Below are 17,250 nucleotides of genomic sequence, written 5' to 3' on the forward strand. Positions count from 1 at the left end.
CTACCATACTCCTGCCCCCCGTTGTTCAAGTGTATGCTGACTTGCCTGATGTAGATGTCAAGCTTATTGTAGTACTTCAATGGAAATTGGGAATTGTTAGGAAAGAAATAAAACAGGCAGCAATCCATGGTGTGTCTGTCTCCTGACTAGTGCACAAAAGATATGTGCAGAGTGGCAAAAATACGGGACAAGGTGATGAATATGAAAAAAGTAGTGAAACAGCTTCCATGCAAGGAAGGCCTAAGTGGGCTTAGACTTTTCAGCCTGGTAAGAGACTACAAAAGGGAGAATACAATAGGGGTTTCATAGCACAGACAGGGGATCGTAAGGGAATCATGAGTGGCATAGATGGGATGAAGTGGGGCCAAAATTATTAGCTGAGAGGAAGGAGAAATAGTGAGAGATGTGTTCAGAACAAGCTAAAAGAAAGCAGTTGTTAATAAAACGTGAAAATAAGCTGTGGAACTCCTTGCCACTGGGTGTTGCAAGTTAAAAAGCTTACATAGGCAGAGGAGGGGGCTGCCAAGTTAGTGGAAAAGAGCGTTATTAAATATTTCCAGCTCAGGAAGTCCCTAAATCACAAATGGTGATAATTCTCCAAAATACTACATGCTTACCTTCCTCATGATCTGCTGTTGGCTGTTACTGGAGCAAGGTTGCTGGGCTCGATGGGCTTCTGCATTGACCTGCTAGGACCATCGTTGCATTCTGATGAGTATTCGGGACACAGACTAGAGCACATCACCCAGAAGTGGAACAAATCATTCTGAGTCAAGTGCCTTGCTGTCACAGAAACCATGTCTGTGTCTGTAAACCTGTGTAGACCCACTTGCGAACTAGTTACATTTTTTCCTCTATTCGCATCCCTATCTTCTAACATGTAAACTTGAAGCCAGTGTTTTGTTGTTTAAGAACCCTTTTAATTTCCAGCCTAAACTTAACTTTTGATAAGCTTATAGTTATTCTTTATGCCAGCCATGCTGATTGACTCCTTGGTGTACTTGTTAAGACCTTTTGCCTTTTTTTTCTTTTTTCTTTTTTTTTCTTTTTCTTTTTTTTTTCTTTTGTCAGTTGTTTTGTTGTGCTGTCCCAAATAAGTTTTTTGTGAATATGTATTACCAGATTTGTACACAGTGTTCCCGGCAAGATCTTGGTATTCTGCTATAGTGCCATCTATATGTCCCTTTCTGCACTGGAAATACAGCTGCTTTTTTTGAATCGTTATATTTTCTGTCTTCTGAACCAGCTCTCCTTAGTGACTTTTACTAGCTACTTATAGGGTGGTTATACACAAACTTTTTCCTTCTCTGTTAATTCCAACTAATGATTCATCATTTTTCAGCAGAAACCATTAGTCTTTTCAGTGTGTTACTCTGCCCTTTGTTACTTTTTCATCCCCTTTCTGTCGCGGCTATCCTTAAGGTTTGTTGCAGTTTTTCTTGTGTGCTGTTTCAGTCTGCACTGTACTTCTGGTACCTCCTAGTTTCTTATTTTTTACACATTTTGGTAGTGCTCACTTAAAGGCATTAAAAAAAAAATCTTAAACTAAAAAGCTGAATCAAAAAAGACTGAAGACCACTCTTGGCAGAAGTCCATATCCACCTTTCAGAAAGAAATCTGTTGTCATCTCTTCTTGATCTGCTGCTTTTCCTGCCATACTATTCTTAAACTAAGCCCTCTCTTCTCAGCTCAGCAAACTACTGCTCGGGTGGTAGTATACAGTGTATCAGACTTCTTACTGAGTGAGACTAGAAGTATTGTGCTTCTGCTGTATAATCTATTTTATCATGTTGAAGAAAAGTTGAGTGTTTGACATGGTTCAACTTTTAAAAAAACGTGTTATGTTTTATTTGATTTTTCTCTTTACTTTTATGTTTTCATTCTTTCTTTGAAAACATGCTCCAAGCAAGACTCCATGCTATCATCATGAATTTTAAGTCCAGATAACTTTTCTCCACCTTTCCTCAATACTGAAATGAGGCCAAAAGTGTTTATTTGGATTTGATGCTGTTCTGAGACTCTTACATCTCATCACATGGCAGCCTTGCTTCCTGTTAAGTCAGAAGATAGTATTCCAATGTGAAAGGTAAGGTTATAGAAGTGTACTAGAGACTTTTTTTTAAATTCACCTTTCGGTAGCACCTGTGCTGGTCTCTGTGGTTGGTAGCCATCTCTGGTGCAGAGAACTGTACACTTCTACCTTATTTTCACTGTAGTGGGAATAGTGAGTTCAAACAACAGTTTCCTGATGCTTCTTTCTGTTGTGATTGTAGGTGTTTGGCAGACTTAGTTCTGACCACATTTATTCAAGTAAATAGATGCACTGCCAATAATATGAACTTAGTCATTTAGTAACCTGTCGTCAGCCATGCTGAGAGCACCTCACAGTGCTGTGATACTCCATCAGTCTGTTGTGCTCAGTCTGTTCTGCCAGATTGGTTCCCCTCGCTGCCCTCTTGGATGTTGGGTCTGCAGGATGGAGGTGGTGCCAAATCCCCTTTTGCAGGGTGCTGAAATGTCTGCCGTTCCTGACCCTTAATGTCTGCTCAGCCTGGTTAGTGCCAAGAGACCACAGGAAATCTGTGGGTGCACTTTCTTGGTGGTTTGCAGTTTGGATTAGAGCTGCGGGAATCCCAACCTGCTCATCCCTGTACCTGAGATGGTTCTTCTCTGCCTGCCGGCACTAAGCCACTCTAAAGTCTTAGGCTGCACAAAAATGTTTGGCATTCTTTCTGTAGATTTAATTTTACTGTTTTAGCTCTCTGGCCTGGTACGCTGTGTGGCCAGACAAGTGCCAGGGCAAGAGGGAAAGGGAGGAAGGAAGAAGCACCGTACCTTAAACTGTTTCAGTGTGGAGGCACGCTCAAAATAACTAAGCTCTGGACAGGCTGACAGGCTGAGTACTGTCTGCTCTCTTCAACGTGACAGCTGGACAGATGTGTCCATCTCCAATCCCAAAGCGTTAGCCAAGGTGCTGTGCCGGAGCTGTTATTCCCTGCCTCCAAGCTGCTCCTGGGTGTGTGAGCCTGGCACCGTTTCACTGCACAGCGTGGCCTCCAGCAAGGAGGTGGCTTGTGTCTGGCCAGCTGGGGGTGTTGGCTGGGCACAGTTGCCTCTGCCTATGGCTGACTCAGTAAATAAGGTGCTTGCTTAGGTGGAGTTACCTAATTCTAGAGATCACTGCTTTGCTTTTGGGATTGGGTCCAGAGATGGGAAGGTAACTGCTGAAGCTGCTTGCCAAGGCAGCTATCAAATCTGATGAGGGATCAGGCCTTGAGGTTAACTGGCAGCAATTATCTGTACCATAGTTATACCCATGCTGAGTGATTCTTCAGTGTTTTGTTTTGTGTTGAGGTTTTCTTTGTTGTTAAAAAAACCCAAAATACAAAAAAAACGAAAACCCAAAAGGTGATGTCTCACAGTGCTGGTTTCTGTGGACCTGTAATTCAAGGGAAGTGTCAGCTCTTGTGTTTGCAAGTACAGCCTTTTGGGTACAAAGCCTAAAGTTTTGGTGACAACTGTGGTAACAATGAGACTGAAATACAGATGTCTGACATGTTCTCGTGTTCCCATTTAGGATGCAGGCTGCTCTGAAAACCACCCCCCTGCTTTGGTAAGGAAACAAATTATGTCGGAAAGGGACATGTTGAAATCATCAGGCTGTTGTAGCTGTTTTGGTAGCGTTGTGTTATTTTTCTTAGCTGTTCTTTCACATAACCCCAACTCTTTTTCTTACTATTTTGTACCAGGCCCTTCAGCAGATGTTTCCCCCCAGCACTAGTCATGGTGGCAGCTTGGGCTGAGTGGTGGGGCTGGGAGAGAGTGGTGTGTTTAGGGAGAGGGATGGGAGATTACCATTGCCATGGGTCAGAAATAAGTGTTTTGTGTGTGGTCGATAATATGTAACAGCAGGAGAAGGTGATGCATACCTTTCTTGACTCTGGCAGATTTCTGCGATACGATAGGAGGCAGAAAAGAAATGTAATTTCTACAGCCAAGTTTCTATGTGTTACTTTCTCATGTGTTCTTAATGATAGAAAGCTTGGGTGGGTGCCATACTGTCAGACTGTATTACCCAGCGTTAGCTGGGTCATGAATCTGTGCTTCATGTTCACAAGTATTTCTTTTTTTTTTTTTTTTTTTTTTTTTAAAGACTGCTCATCTGTGTAGTTACAAACACTGATGGCATGGGCATGAGTCTCCACATCTCCCTTGCCTGCCCTCTGGTACTCAGGTTTGGGTAAGCAGGGAAGTTGCAGTTTGAAAATTGTAGTTGTAACATTATCTGTTCGAGGTAAAGAAAAAAAAGTCCTGCTAAAACAAGTATTGTAGACCACACTAGATCGGCTTCAGATAAGCCTGCCCATTATTGTGTGCAATTAGACCAAGTGTTTTAAAGGATTAGTAGATACTGTATTTTAAGAGTTTGGTTAGTGGTAGGAAGTAAGGCTGCCAGTGAAATTTTTCTTCTTGAGTCCAAATGCAAAGATCTCTTATTAAAATTTATCCAGTTGTTCAGCTTTTAACAGAAGGTTCATAGGTCATAGAAACAAGTGCGGTATGAAATTTCAAACCAAATAGTCACCTGCTTTTAAAGAAAAACAAAAGAAAGTAATATTCCCTCATTTTAGAAGACAATGCAGTTAACTACTGCCTAGTGCTGTCAAAATATGCCCCTGTTTGTTTACATTCATGTGTAATCTAAACTGCTTTGATTTTTGTTAGTGTTATTTTAGCTGTAGAAGCTGTACAGGGTACCAAGGATTTCATTGGCTTTCTTTCTAGCTCCTTTTTCGTAAGAAAAGGTGACCATACCAAGGCTGTGAATAATCCTATCAGTATTCAAATCTGTTGGACAGTGAGCATTGCCTTTGATTCGGTAACAGTGCTGCTTTGCCTCTGCTCTGTTTCAATTCACTTTTTAGGCCTCCTTCTCTTCATGGGAATCTCTGTTTCGGGAATTTTTTTACCAACTTGTCACCTGCCAGATAAAGAGGGGCAGGGGGAAGAGACTGCTTTCTTAACAACTGTTTCGAGAGAGCCCTGTTGTTCCTAATCCACCTATAATTTGTTTCCTCTTCCTTAATCTTCTTTTGCCCCTATCTCCAAACCTCTTTACCTTCATCCTCATCATTCCTCCCTCCCTGATGGTTGGTTTTGGAAGAAGCCGGGAGGCGTGGTTAGATGCCAGAAGAGCTCAGTTATTACTTACACAGGGAAATTTCATCCTGTCCGACAAGTGTGCTATTCGTAGCCTTGAGGGATATATCTAAAGGGCACAGAGTTTCCACTCAAAATTTAAGTAGATTAGATATGTATACATATTTGTTGTGACTTGGCAGGTATCCCAGTGCCTGAGGTCTTAAAACATATACTTTGCTAGACCCAAGGCAAGCTCAACTGCATGTTTCAAAAGATGCTCTGGAGAGATGGGAGGCTGCTGTTTGGAGTTCACAAAAGTGTTATGCTCTCTAGATCTGATACGATGCAGGAATTCTGACTGCTGTTCTGTCTAGTCCTGTATTTTGTCTTGATACTAACTGCTATCAGAAGCTTCGAGTGGTGGTATAATCAGAAGATACAGAGGAGAAGATCCTTTCTTCTTTAGCTCTCTGCTGGTTTGGATTTTGTCCTGAAAAGGGGGGCGGTGGTTATTTTTTCTGAAGCCCTCTTGAAATTGTATTATAGTTCTGGATGATCCAGTTATCTACGTAAGTCTTGTCTGTCTAACTGTATGTTACCTTCTGGCAATAAATCTCACAGGCTAACACTTTGCTGTTAAAAACTAAAGAACTAGTATTTATTGGTTTTAAATTTGTTATGCTGTGGTTTTATTGAATGTCTCTGTCATAAGAACAGATGAAACCATCTGAGCAAGTTACTGTACTGCTAATTATTTTAATAGTTTTATCTTGTCATCTGGTTAAAAAAACCCACCAAACACACAAAACATAAAACTGCAGCCTCAAAATTCAGGTGCTGCCGATATGCTGGAGGGAACTGTGAAGTTAAAACAGCTGTATTTTATGAAATTCTGTTTGGTATGGCACTTTTCCTTATAAGGTCCAATGACCAATTGTTTTGATTATTTAGAAGGAAAAAATTCCATGAGAACTGTTACTGAAAATGACTAACTTGGCATTAGTGATCTGTCGCTCTTACGGCGTTTGATGCAATACTGAAGTTAATTAAGATAGCTGAAATATCCAGTTAGCCTCTCCATGCTTCAGCTGTTCAGATGTGACCTGTTCATTACATTTTCTTGTAAATTGCTAATGATATCTGTAAATAAATACTTCTGTTTGTAGTGGTGTTGTCTTAACGTCCAGACCTTTGCAAATAAGGAACAGCCTGTGTGTCCAGCAGAAAGCCTGAACACTTGATCCACAGTGCACAGTGACCTGCGGGCTTTTGCAGCAAGGAGCTGAAGTGCTTCCGCAGGTTTTGCCATTAGAGCAGTGAAACCTTTGAAGAAGGAATGTGGCGTTGCAATTGCTAATGGACAGTGGGGGATCTGCAAGAGCTGAGTGGCTGGGGCTGCACCTTAGAAACTAGGGATGGTCAGGTTGCAAAAGGGCATACTTGACAGAGAGGTAGGCTGGATTTTGTTAAGTGGTTTTGTTTCTTTATTTAAGCAAGGATTGGAGGTTGATAAAAATGCCGTAGCTGATATGCGGTAGATACGAGCTGCTTCTGCTCAAGATTGCACAGGGGTACATGAGACATATGGGACCAGGACTTAGCAGATCTGAAATGTATGTCCACCTGACCCATTATTTTGGCATCTCAGTGGCTTAGAGAAGATATGCTTGAATTACTACAGTTGCTCAAACCCATTTGTGTTACCTATTAGTCTCTTAAAGGCAGAGGATGAGGAATAATCTGTTGTTGGGATTTTTTACCTTCTGCATGATATTCTTCCTGTAGGTTGAAAAAAGATTTGCCCTAACAAACAGAAACTGCGTGTAAAATTGACTGCATTTTCTGTTTGATTGGTTGCTTTTTTTTTTTTTTACTTCTATTTTGCTTTTCTAAGTGTGGAAACATAGGATTCACTCAAGCAGATAATAGGTAGAATTGTCCCTTTGTGAACCTTAAAATGGAGGTAGTGAGAAAGAATGTCTAGGCTGTTGATCACTGGGAAATAATTAACAAAAACAATTTACTATGGCTTAGTCCACAGTCGGATGTTACCTTGAACACGCTTCAGTTTGTCTTACAGCATCATGTGCCCATGCTGAACTTAATTCTCAAAGTTGTATCAAAAAGGACTACTTACTGTAGTGAGTGCAGTAAATGCTTGTTGCAGTGAGCGAGTTTCTTCTCTAAGGTTTCTTTGGGTTAATTGCTTATAGTGTGATGGAGTTTGTATTTCTTCTCACCTGGCTCACTCCCCATGTCCTTCTTTACTCCAGGATCATCCTGACTGGAGGTAAATGCTCCATGCATGCTGGCAGGTAGCCAAGAGTGCTGCTCTTTGTGGTGAGGGTTGTAAGCAAGTTGGTTGTAATGACTGATTAGTTTTGAAGAGTCTGCCCAAGGCTCTGGTGGCCTCCAGTTCATGTATGTCTGACCCGACTCAGATATGAATCATTAGGGGATGGACAGGTACAGGTCACTGCCCACATAAATGAAAGCAAGAGGGCACACCTGGCCTCAGGGCTGAGTCAACACAAAGGACCACAAAGGATGTAGCAGAAGGCAAAGAAACACAACGGGATTCTTGATCAGTGTCCTCATACACGCTCTGGGCTGTGGTTTTGCAAAGGCATTGCCACCAAATCCAGGAGAGATCTTTCTTTCCCCCCTGGATGGTGCACAGTGCCATAGGAGAGGCCCGAGACAACTGGGTAAAAACCCATCAAATGAAGGTCAGTAGCCTCACCTATGCCATAGTGTCCAGCTGGGCCTGGGCCTGCTGCAAGCATTGTGACTCATCAGATGTGAACAATACCCAAGAAGCAGCTACAGGATCCTGCAGAGGCTGGAGAAGGAAAACAATCCGGTAAGTATTGCATGCCCAATTGCACAATAACTTCACAGGAGAGTTCAAACTACTCTTTCTGGAGCAGTAGCAGCCTTCCCCTTGCCATTTAACTTAGCCATTCTCAAACTTAGATCAGACTCTTGTTTTATTTATTTGCTGTGGACTCCTCATCTGCACAGATGCACTGTCACTCACTGGCCACCTCTGAACTTCTCTGCGCTCCAGCTACTGTCCCTACATCCCTGCATTTCTCTTGCCCTCTCACCCAGAGTAACAGCCTTTACTGTTGGTATCCCCTACCCCAAAATTCTGCATGTAAAATCCAGCAAATTCAGTTCAGTCTTCGCTCAGCTATCCTTGCCTAGTTATCAGTCCAGCTGTACTGAAGGACTTCTCAGAAACTCTACCGTATCAGCTCCTTTGTACCTCTCGGTCTTCTCCATCCCAGGAGGAGTGGCATCAAGTTGTCTTCACTGTCCAAGTCTTTGCGACTATCCTGTAGCTACCTTGCCCTATTTCGGAAGCCTGGAGATCTCTAGGAGAGAGGTGACCCTGCTCTTGGTGCAGATGTCACCACGGAGCACAGCATGCTGCCTGCTCCCTGCTTTGGGGAGCCCTGGGGCTGTGGGGAAGGCACGAAGCAGCCAGCCCAGCTAGACTCAGCCAGGAGCATGCCTGTCCCAGCTGAGCCAGAGCCACTGCATGGCTCACCTCCATGCTCCCCAGGGCTCAGCTCCCCACGTGGGCGTAAGGGGAGAGAGTCTGAAGGTTTTAGGGAACCATCTGTTCAGGGGGGGTGCACAGACATAGAGAATGGGTGGGTGTTACATGGGACTCTGTGTTTCCTCCTGCTGCTGCCTACACCCCTTCATATACAACACATCCATCTGTTTAAGAAGTATTGGTTTGCCTTTTTCCCAGTCAGTGTCATCTGTCACATCTGTGCTGCTGACTCAGGGCTTTGCAGTTTCTCCAGTACCTGACTCCACAAATACAGGAGCTCTCGATCATACTTTATGATGCTTTTGCCTATTATTTTTATTATTATTATTATTATTATTTTTACTCTTGCTCTCCCCTCCCTGAAATGGCATCTTCTCATCAGGCTTACTTTAAAGGTTTAATGTGCCAAGTCCCAAACATGAGTTGCACTTTTCTGCCTCCTTTCTCAGCTGATTTGATCTCCTCTCATTTCCTCCTCACTAATCACAGCCTTCCCCAGCTTTGGTTATGCTGCCCCCCTGCTCCAGACCTTAGTTATGCTCAGAGTGTTTATAAATCTGAATGCAGTCTCAAATACAAAGTATGCTGTCACGGAGTTTCGTTAGCGTGCTCAATCTTTACTCAGGGTGAAATACACAAGGAATTTTGAACTGCATTGCTGTTCTACGATGTTTGTTTAGTAGAGTGAGCTTGTATATATCTAACAACTGCTACAGAATTTTCTTAATTTTGCAGCGTATTTTACAGTAATTTGTAGGAGCAATACAAACAGTGAAAAGAGTTTGTGGGAGGGAGGTTTGACACAAACATTGCATATAAAGGAGGTGTTAGGGTTATTTTCCTTCTTTTTTTTTTTTTTCCTTTATGGAAATGCTCCTCTAGCACTCCTGGATGAAGCTTGTTGATAGGTAACCTCGTGTATTACTGCAGTTTGCCTGTTGTCCTTATAAATGAATCCCTCAGGTTTCCCAGGAATTTGCTAGGGAGTAGTATCTTTCCGCATAAGGAGAGCTAGTTGCACATGTGTGCAGTTACAAATGCAGTGCCTACTGTTCTTTTTCTTTAAAAAACCCCAAAACCAGAACCCTTTATACTCAAATGCCTATCCAACAGTGTCTGACCATTTCAAGTTTTGAAACAATAGCAACCAACTTACCCCATTATGTATGTCCCAGAAAAACCTACAACAGCATATGTAGTATGTGGAAGTAATTTGGAAGGCATCTTGCAGTTTTGAAGGGAACACGGTGAAAAGAAAAGTTGGGGAAAAGGAATTTGAATGTGGTCATGAGGGAAGAAACTAGTTAGCAGTATTAAAATAGAGTTTGTAATGAGTGGGGTGACTAGTAACATCTTTATTTTTTCTGATTTCTCTTAGCACATAAAAAAGCTGCAGCCCATATTGAAGAGGGGAATTATTAGCTAAAAGATAGCCATCAGATTTCAGAAGATAAACGAAGGGTGGATCTGAACCTTGAAATTATCAGCTCAGCAGGAGGTTGCAAAAGGCAGAGTGCTGAAAGAAGGGTTTCCTGGAGAACTCCCAGAAGATTAAAATGGATTATGCAGTTCTGGAAGGGGACAAGAAACAGGCAATACAAAGGTGCTCAGTACAAACAGTTGTAACAAAACACTGGTCAAGCACTTTACCTCTAACACCCAGCAAAACGTAGATGATGTTCCATATTGAGACCACTGTCAGCTGAGCTAACTGGGGATGTTTCCTGACAGTATTCAGGATCTTGCGTACATCATCTAAAGGAGCATTCCTCACATGACCTACTTTGTTTTTAAGGTCATTATGTTTTCATTGAAAAAATTTCACCAGCTGAATCAGTAAATAAATCTATTTTTCTAAACACCTGTCTGAAAAATTAATTGAACACGACTATTGTAAAATTCATCTCTTCACAACTTTTCAAAAATAAAATTAAACTAAAACATACCTTTCTGATTGCAAATGTTTTGCTAGCCTACAGCTACTTTCCCACAGTGTGAAAGGAGCTCAAGCGTCTTGTTGCAGAGCACTTCAGAGGAATACATTCTCTGGGACTCACGAAAGCATTTCCATTTCATGTTTCCATCTGCTTTCCAGGATTTTTCCCCATAATGTGCATGAAACATTGATGCATACCATACAGTCATAAGGCTATTTTTATTCCATCTTTTTTGTCACCATCTTCCTTCCACCTTTCTGGAAGCCTGCCCCACTGGTAGTCTGTAGCTACTCAGGGCAAAGTCTTGCATGTGTTTTAATCCAATCACGTAATGTATGCTTGGAAATCAGGAAAGCGGAGTGTACTAAGTTGCTTTAAAAAAAGAGGAGAGCTCTTAAATGCCCTGGTTTCTTGGACTGTGGAGAACAAAAATTACCTTGCAGGGCATAGATCTTCCATCATAGACTACCCATTATTAGTATTGGTGAACGCTTACTGTGGTAAACTGTGTCCAGCAAGACTGTGAAGGAATATGCCATCATGTTGATGAAGTCTTAAGCTTGTGTGTTGGTGAGGTGGAGCTGGGGTAGGGTAAGGCAAGAAGTATGTGTCTTGCAGCTCGCTTCTGTGCCAGTGGGGAACCCTATCCCTTCTAAGCTATCTGTGACCTACTGTGCATTGACATAACATGGAGAGTCCGCCTCCTCCTACTGTCAGCCTTCCTGACTTGCTTGCCCTGCCAATAACAAGCTCATTATCTTGTGATTTAATGGTAAAGTTGTTTGGTGACTACAACGTTATGACATTTCATCAGGCTGACAGGAGCTCCCAGATTGGTTTTCTGTTGGTGCAGCTCCAGGGCAGAATCTGTGTGGATTTCTGGCAGGTTCTGCCTTTGCTGCCTGAAACTGAATCCATTAGTTGCTGCCAGTCACCTGAATCCAAAAATTGTACTCCAGGTGACTGTTCTGGATATTAACTTCCTGGCTTCATCTCCCTCTACTATGTTCAATTGTGTAGCTCTAAATTATGCATGACTGCTTTTAATTGTTCATTAGTCTGGCATCGAATCTCAGAATTCTTACAGATTCAGATGTGCATCCCAAAATAAATTGCATGACAAACTGAAGCACTGTAAACAAACCACTCAATGCACCAAATGGGAGATGGGAGCAAATGCAGAGCTATGTACTTACCTCATTAACAAGGATGCTCTCATAGCAAAATGGCATGCAAACAGTCTGTGAAGTCACTCCGATCAGAGTAAACTTTTAGGTGTATGCTAACATCATTGCATAGATAAAGCTGGTACGTGAACAGAGTCAGGAATAAATTCAATGTCTGCACTGTGCAGGTTCTGAAAGGCTCACTGATTAGAGGTTTGAATAGGGGTTTGCTCTGGTATTAGCCTAAGTATTCTGCATCTTTAGTTATCCTTTCCTAAGGGTTTTGTGTTTTAGCTTGTAAGGTCATTGATACAACCATCCAGCATCACGGCTGTAGCAGCAGTAGCAAAGGCCATCGCGACTAAATGTGACACTCCTTATTTACTGTAAAGTTACGATAATCTAGGAAGTATTTTCTTTTCAGATATGACAGCAGTTCCTTGACTGTAGGGTGTACTGGAAGATTAGCAGCTGCTTGGAATTTGGGCACTCTTTTTCACTTGTTGCTGTTCTTTGAGGGCTGAGATAAGAGGCAGAGGAGATGGGGCAACCAGGATCAGCATTTTAATTGGAATAGCTCCAATAAATCATATGAAAATCCAACGTTCTGAAAAAAGCAAGGCTAAACCCTGTCACAGCTTTTGCCCCCAGGCAATGTGTTTCAGGGAGTGAGATTCAGGGCAGGGCTGGGCTTCTGCTACATTCTTTGGACTACTGCGTAGTTACCACCTACACCCAGGATGTGGTGTATGTAACTGGAGAGACTACCCTTTCTCTCAGTCACTTTATTTCGTCTTTCATGAGTTGTCTTTTTGTCCCAAATGTAAGTTTCCCAACCATCTAACCTAACCTAACCTCATGAGGGAAATCTAACTCCTGTGAAAGGTTTTGTCCTTAGTACGGTCCTTGCAGCTTCTGTGTCATACTGCTACTTTTTCAAATAGCACCACCTTGCCATTCTTATTTGAGTTTATGTTAGCTAGATGGGTATCACACTTTTATTTCCTTTTTTTTTTTTTTTTTTTTTAAACAACAGACAAAAAAATGAGGTATGGTAGAGGATTTCTCCAAGCCCAAATGATGAATCACTGGTTGGATTATTGTAGTCCCACGTTTTCTGATTTATAGTCCATGCGTATTTTACAGATTTTGCTATTTCAAACCTGTCCCTGCCTTTTGGCACCCTGTTAATTTCTTCAGCACAGCCAGTTCCTTTGTGCTGTCTGCCCAGCAGACCTTCAAGTGAAATTACTGAGCTCTTTGGTAAATTTTACTTTTTCATCTCAAATGAGGAGCAGAGCACAAGTGAAGTGACTGGTGGCTTTTTTCTGTGCCGTTCCAGTTCAGGCCATCTCGCTCTTGACTGAGCAGAGATCTGTAGCTGCACAGGATTGTATGATGTAGCGATGTATGTGAGTGGAGTTTATCTTGAGTTCACCGATGTCATTGTGATTTCCACCTGGCAGACCACAGCAGACCAGAAACCCTTGACCAGTTGCTGAAACCGTTAAAATCAACTTGCGTTATCATTCCAGGTAGATGAGACTGTCTCAACGAGCAAAACCTGTAGCTTCCTATTCTGTCTAGTGCTTTGCAATCTAATGACGTTGTTTACGTGGTACATCCTAAAGTATTCAGGTTTAGACAAATCTTCTGACATGTGAGTGTGTACAATCATGGTTTCAGGGGTGGTCTGGGCCAGGTAGGCCTGCACCAGGCAAATCTGAAATCTGTACCAGGCAATTTTGATAGACGCTATAATAAAGTGTAGAATTGGTGGTCACCTGGCTAGGTGTGATTATTTGGGAAGAGCCAAAGCAGCATTTGTAAGAGAGTTCTGTCTTAGGGAGTTGGAGTTCTTGGGAGGCATCAGCAAGAATTAAAGATGGTCTGGATCAAAAATCAAAGTGAACTTTATCAGAAAGGCTTTTTAAGGAAGCTAAGGAGCTATAATGTAAGAGGGAAGGTCTTTGCACAAGTAAATGACATTAGAAGGTACGATCAAAGGGTAGAAGTAGGTCAGTTCTCAATTAAAGGAGGGTCCCAGTTACGTTCCACAGAGATCTGTGCTGTTCAACACATTTATAAATGGTATCAGGAAGGGGATGAGCAACTGGGTGAGCAAGTTTGCTGTGAAGAATAGAGCTAGCTGTGGAGATCAGTAGAAGGGCATTAAAGTGCTGAGGACTGAGCAGCAAAACGGGCAGTGAAATTCAATGTAGATAAATGAGGGTAACTGTGCAGAACAATCCTGATTATATATCAAGAAGATGAGTTTGACTTGAGTATTACCATTACCGCTAAGATTTGGGGATTGTAATTGGTGATTCTGTGAGATTATGAGCTCATTGGTCACCGAAACACAACCCAAATATTAGAGGAAAGAACTGTAGAATAAAATTGAGAATGTCATTACAAGAGTTTATGGTTGTCACAGATGGAGTGACGCACTTCACTTCTAACAGAGAAGCAGCAATACGTTTGATTTATTAGAACTGGAAGAGGCTTAGAGAAGGTTGTCAAGGATGATAAGATACAATGGGGTAGCTTCCACATGAAGAACACTTCTGGAAACTGGGACTTTGGTCTGGGAAGGGAATTAATTGAGAGCAATATCATGGAGATCTAGAGAGGAAGGAAGAGGCAGACTAACCACTGCCTTTCAAAAGAAGAATGTACACAGGAGGGAAGGTAGATTCAGAGACTTCAAAAGGAAGAGGTTCTCCATAAAATCAGTAGTGGAGATACCTGTGGGACAATTTTTTGAAAGTATGCTGTAGGTACTAGAAATTGATGTGATTTCCAGGGGAGTGTGGATATTGCTTGGAAGGGTGATGTGCTGAAAGTTGCTAAACTAACAGAAACACATACAGTCCGGAAAGTCCCTGACATCAAAGCGGTTGGAGGTCAGAAGAGTGTCAGTAAGAAATATCATACATTTTTGACCTATTCTGTACTTTCGGCTATTACTGGAGACAGAATACTGGCCTAGATGTACCATTAATCTAGCCTGCACACCTAGTCTCATTTTAAAACATCTTGGGACAAAGGAAAAGAATGTTCCTTACGACCATCAATTAAGTCCTGATTATATTAGTGTATGATCTCATACACACCTTTAGGATGTGTGTTTGCGTTTACTTGTACATATACAGGATTTGCTTTTGATTAGGGTTTATTATAAAAATGACATTGTCCTATATGCAGATTAAATAATAACCAAAGTTTGCTTTTACAGAAGCATCATCACATTAAAAATGGGTGCAGATTATTATTGGGGAGGGGGTGGGGGTGGGGGTGTGATTCCAAAATAGATGAAAACATTTTTGCAGGTTTAAGCATTCTAACAGTAATTACCATATCAATGTTATTTGTATCACGGCCTCTCCAAAGATTTTAGAAAAAGATCTATGCAGTACCATAGAGATTTTTAAAAAGCCCGTAAAAACCACAATCATCAGATCAGTTAATTCTTGGCATCTCTTGTTTCCTTAAATTTAGTATATAATAAGGAATCATTTGGAACATTTAGTAACCAAAATTAAGCTCTCAAGATTTAAAGTGGACCTAAGTAATTTTAAACATGGAATGCCCACAAAGAGATGCTGGTTAGTATTGTGATTTTATTTTTCTTTAAATTACAGACTGTTAGGTCATGATAAAATAAATGTTGGTAAGTTTGTGTTCTACATTTCCAGAAACTTAAGGAAAAAAAAAAAAAAAAAAAGGCAGGCATGATAGAATTTTTCTTCTATATTCTGGAAAAGGTGATGTAATACTCATTCTAGTGTAGCATATTATAAGAATGGGTTGTTTTCTAAAATTAAAAAGCTGGTTGTCGACATTTCATGACTGTAGTACAGCTTTCAAGAATTGTGAATAGCTTTATGATCATGAAAAAAAAACATGTACTTCATAGTCAAATTTTATAAATACCTATTTTTGTATGATGGTTACTGGCCCACAGAACCTAGCAGTTTTTTCTTCCAAATGCTTGCTTTATTAATTAATAAAAGGTCTGGATATTTAACAGGTGTTTACTAGTGGAATCTGTGTGTTTACTGCCCAGAAGAAAAGTAATGGGTTTAATCATGTCGATGCATTTGTTTTGCTACCCATATTTCACACTAGTTTGAAAGGATCAGGTTTTCTTCCAGCTCAACTTTATGCAATTTCAGTAGGTTTCTCTGTGGAAATTTTCCCAAAAAACCCCAACAAAGACATAATTAAATTTTTCAATTGATGAAATATCTTAATTCTTGTATTTTTCTACCTTCTATATAATACTCTTTGCAGCATAATTGTTGTTTTGCACACATAATATATAGGATATTATTAATGTGATGTCACTAACAGTAGACTACAATGGTTGCCTGGTTTTAGTTTCAGTGCTTATGTTAATTCGTTATGTTCTAGCTGTTAGGCTGTTTTCCTGAGGGATGAAGTCTTGTGTGTTATTACCTCTTAAATCATTCGTATGTTTATACCTAAGATTGCTGGATATAGATACTTCCACTGTTTTGCCCACAAAATTTCATTTTCCTGCAGCAGCTTTCACAAGCAATTCTCCTGCTGCATGCCTGGATTTGGTGGTGTCTTCCTGCAGCCTGTGCACACTCTCGCTGCTGTTCTGCCACACTCCCTCGGCCACCCCTCTGTACAGTAGGCTAGTGCCTGAATCCGTGGAGAAGGATTTCTCTGAACTCAGCTGCCTGCTATAAGGAGAAGTCCTGAAGTTCAAGATAAGATAAATACAGCCTTGTCTATATTTAAAAAAAAAAAAAAAAAGAAAAAAAGAAAAAAAGAAAACCAACAAACTACCTGTTCTTTTGTGATTAGTTTGCATATGTGTGCATGCACTCCCCTTATATGAAACAGTGCTGTGTGGTAGGGCCAGTGCCTACATCTTTGAGTGGCTATTTACAATAACTTTACAATATAATTTACAATAATAATTATTGTTCCAAAATGCAAAAGGCCAAGTGGCTTCACCCACCTCTCAGTGCCATCTTGTCCTGCTGGGGCCTCAGCGTGGACCCCTTTGCCTTTTCACATTTCTCCATCAGTTCCTGAGAGAACAGGAGCTGCAGGACCCCACCGATCCCTGGCTGCTGTCAGGCAGTGTTGCTGTTGGCTCTCCCTGTCGCTGCCTGCTGTATGAACGGCGACGGTGGCCAGAGGCAGGGCTCCAGGGGCTGAGATCTGTCCCTCCTGCTGTTCGGCAGCGCAGTGTTTATCAGCAGTCGTGCCATGTGCATACGTGTTGCTTGCCGTATAAATCTCTTCCAAACTACACAATGAAACAGGCAGAAAATTAAATGAAGTATGACTTTGTGACAATGCAGGTACAAGCCCCTTCTGGCCTGGGCAGGCTCCCTGGTCAAACCTATCTTCTGGCTCACCCCAGCAATGCCCATTCTTTCTCCTTCTTGTCCTC

The 17,250-nt window shown here is 41.5% G+C and overlaps 1 protein-coding gene and 1 long non-coding RNA gene across 4 annotated transcripts in view; one reads left to right on the forward strand and one right to left on the reverse strand.

Annotated features, from left to right (window-relative positions):
* PLAG1 (PLAG1 zinc finger) overlaps nucleotides 1–17,250 on the forward strand; it is a 52,640-nt gene that overhangs the window by 19,527 nt on the left and 15,863 nt on the right. The window lies entirely within an intron of this gene.
* Nucleotides 1,005–16,937, reverse strand: LOC119144149. Its single transcript, XR_005102972.1, has 2 exons — nucleotides 16,810–16,937; nucleotides 1,005–7,984 (listed from the first exon to the last, which is right to left on the reverse strand). It is a non-coding gene; the product is annotated as an uncharacterized LOC119144149 (long non-coding RNA).

This window comes from Falco rusticolus, chromosome 3, assembly GCF_015220075.1.
Source record: "Falco rusticolus isolate bFalRus1 chromosome 3, bFalRus1.pri, whole genome shotgun sequence".
NCBI lineage: Eukaryota > Metazoa > Chordata > Aves > Falconiformes > Falconidae > Falco > Falco rusticolus.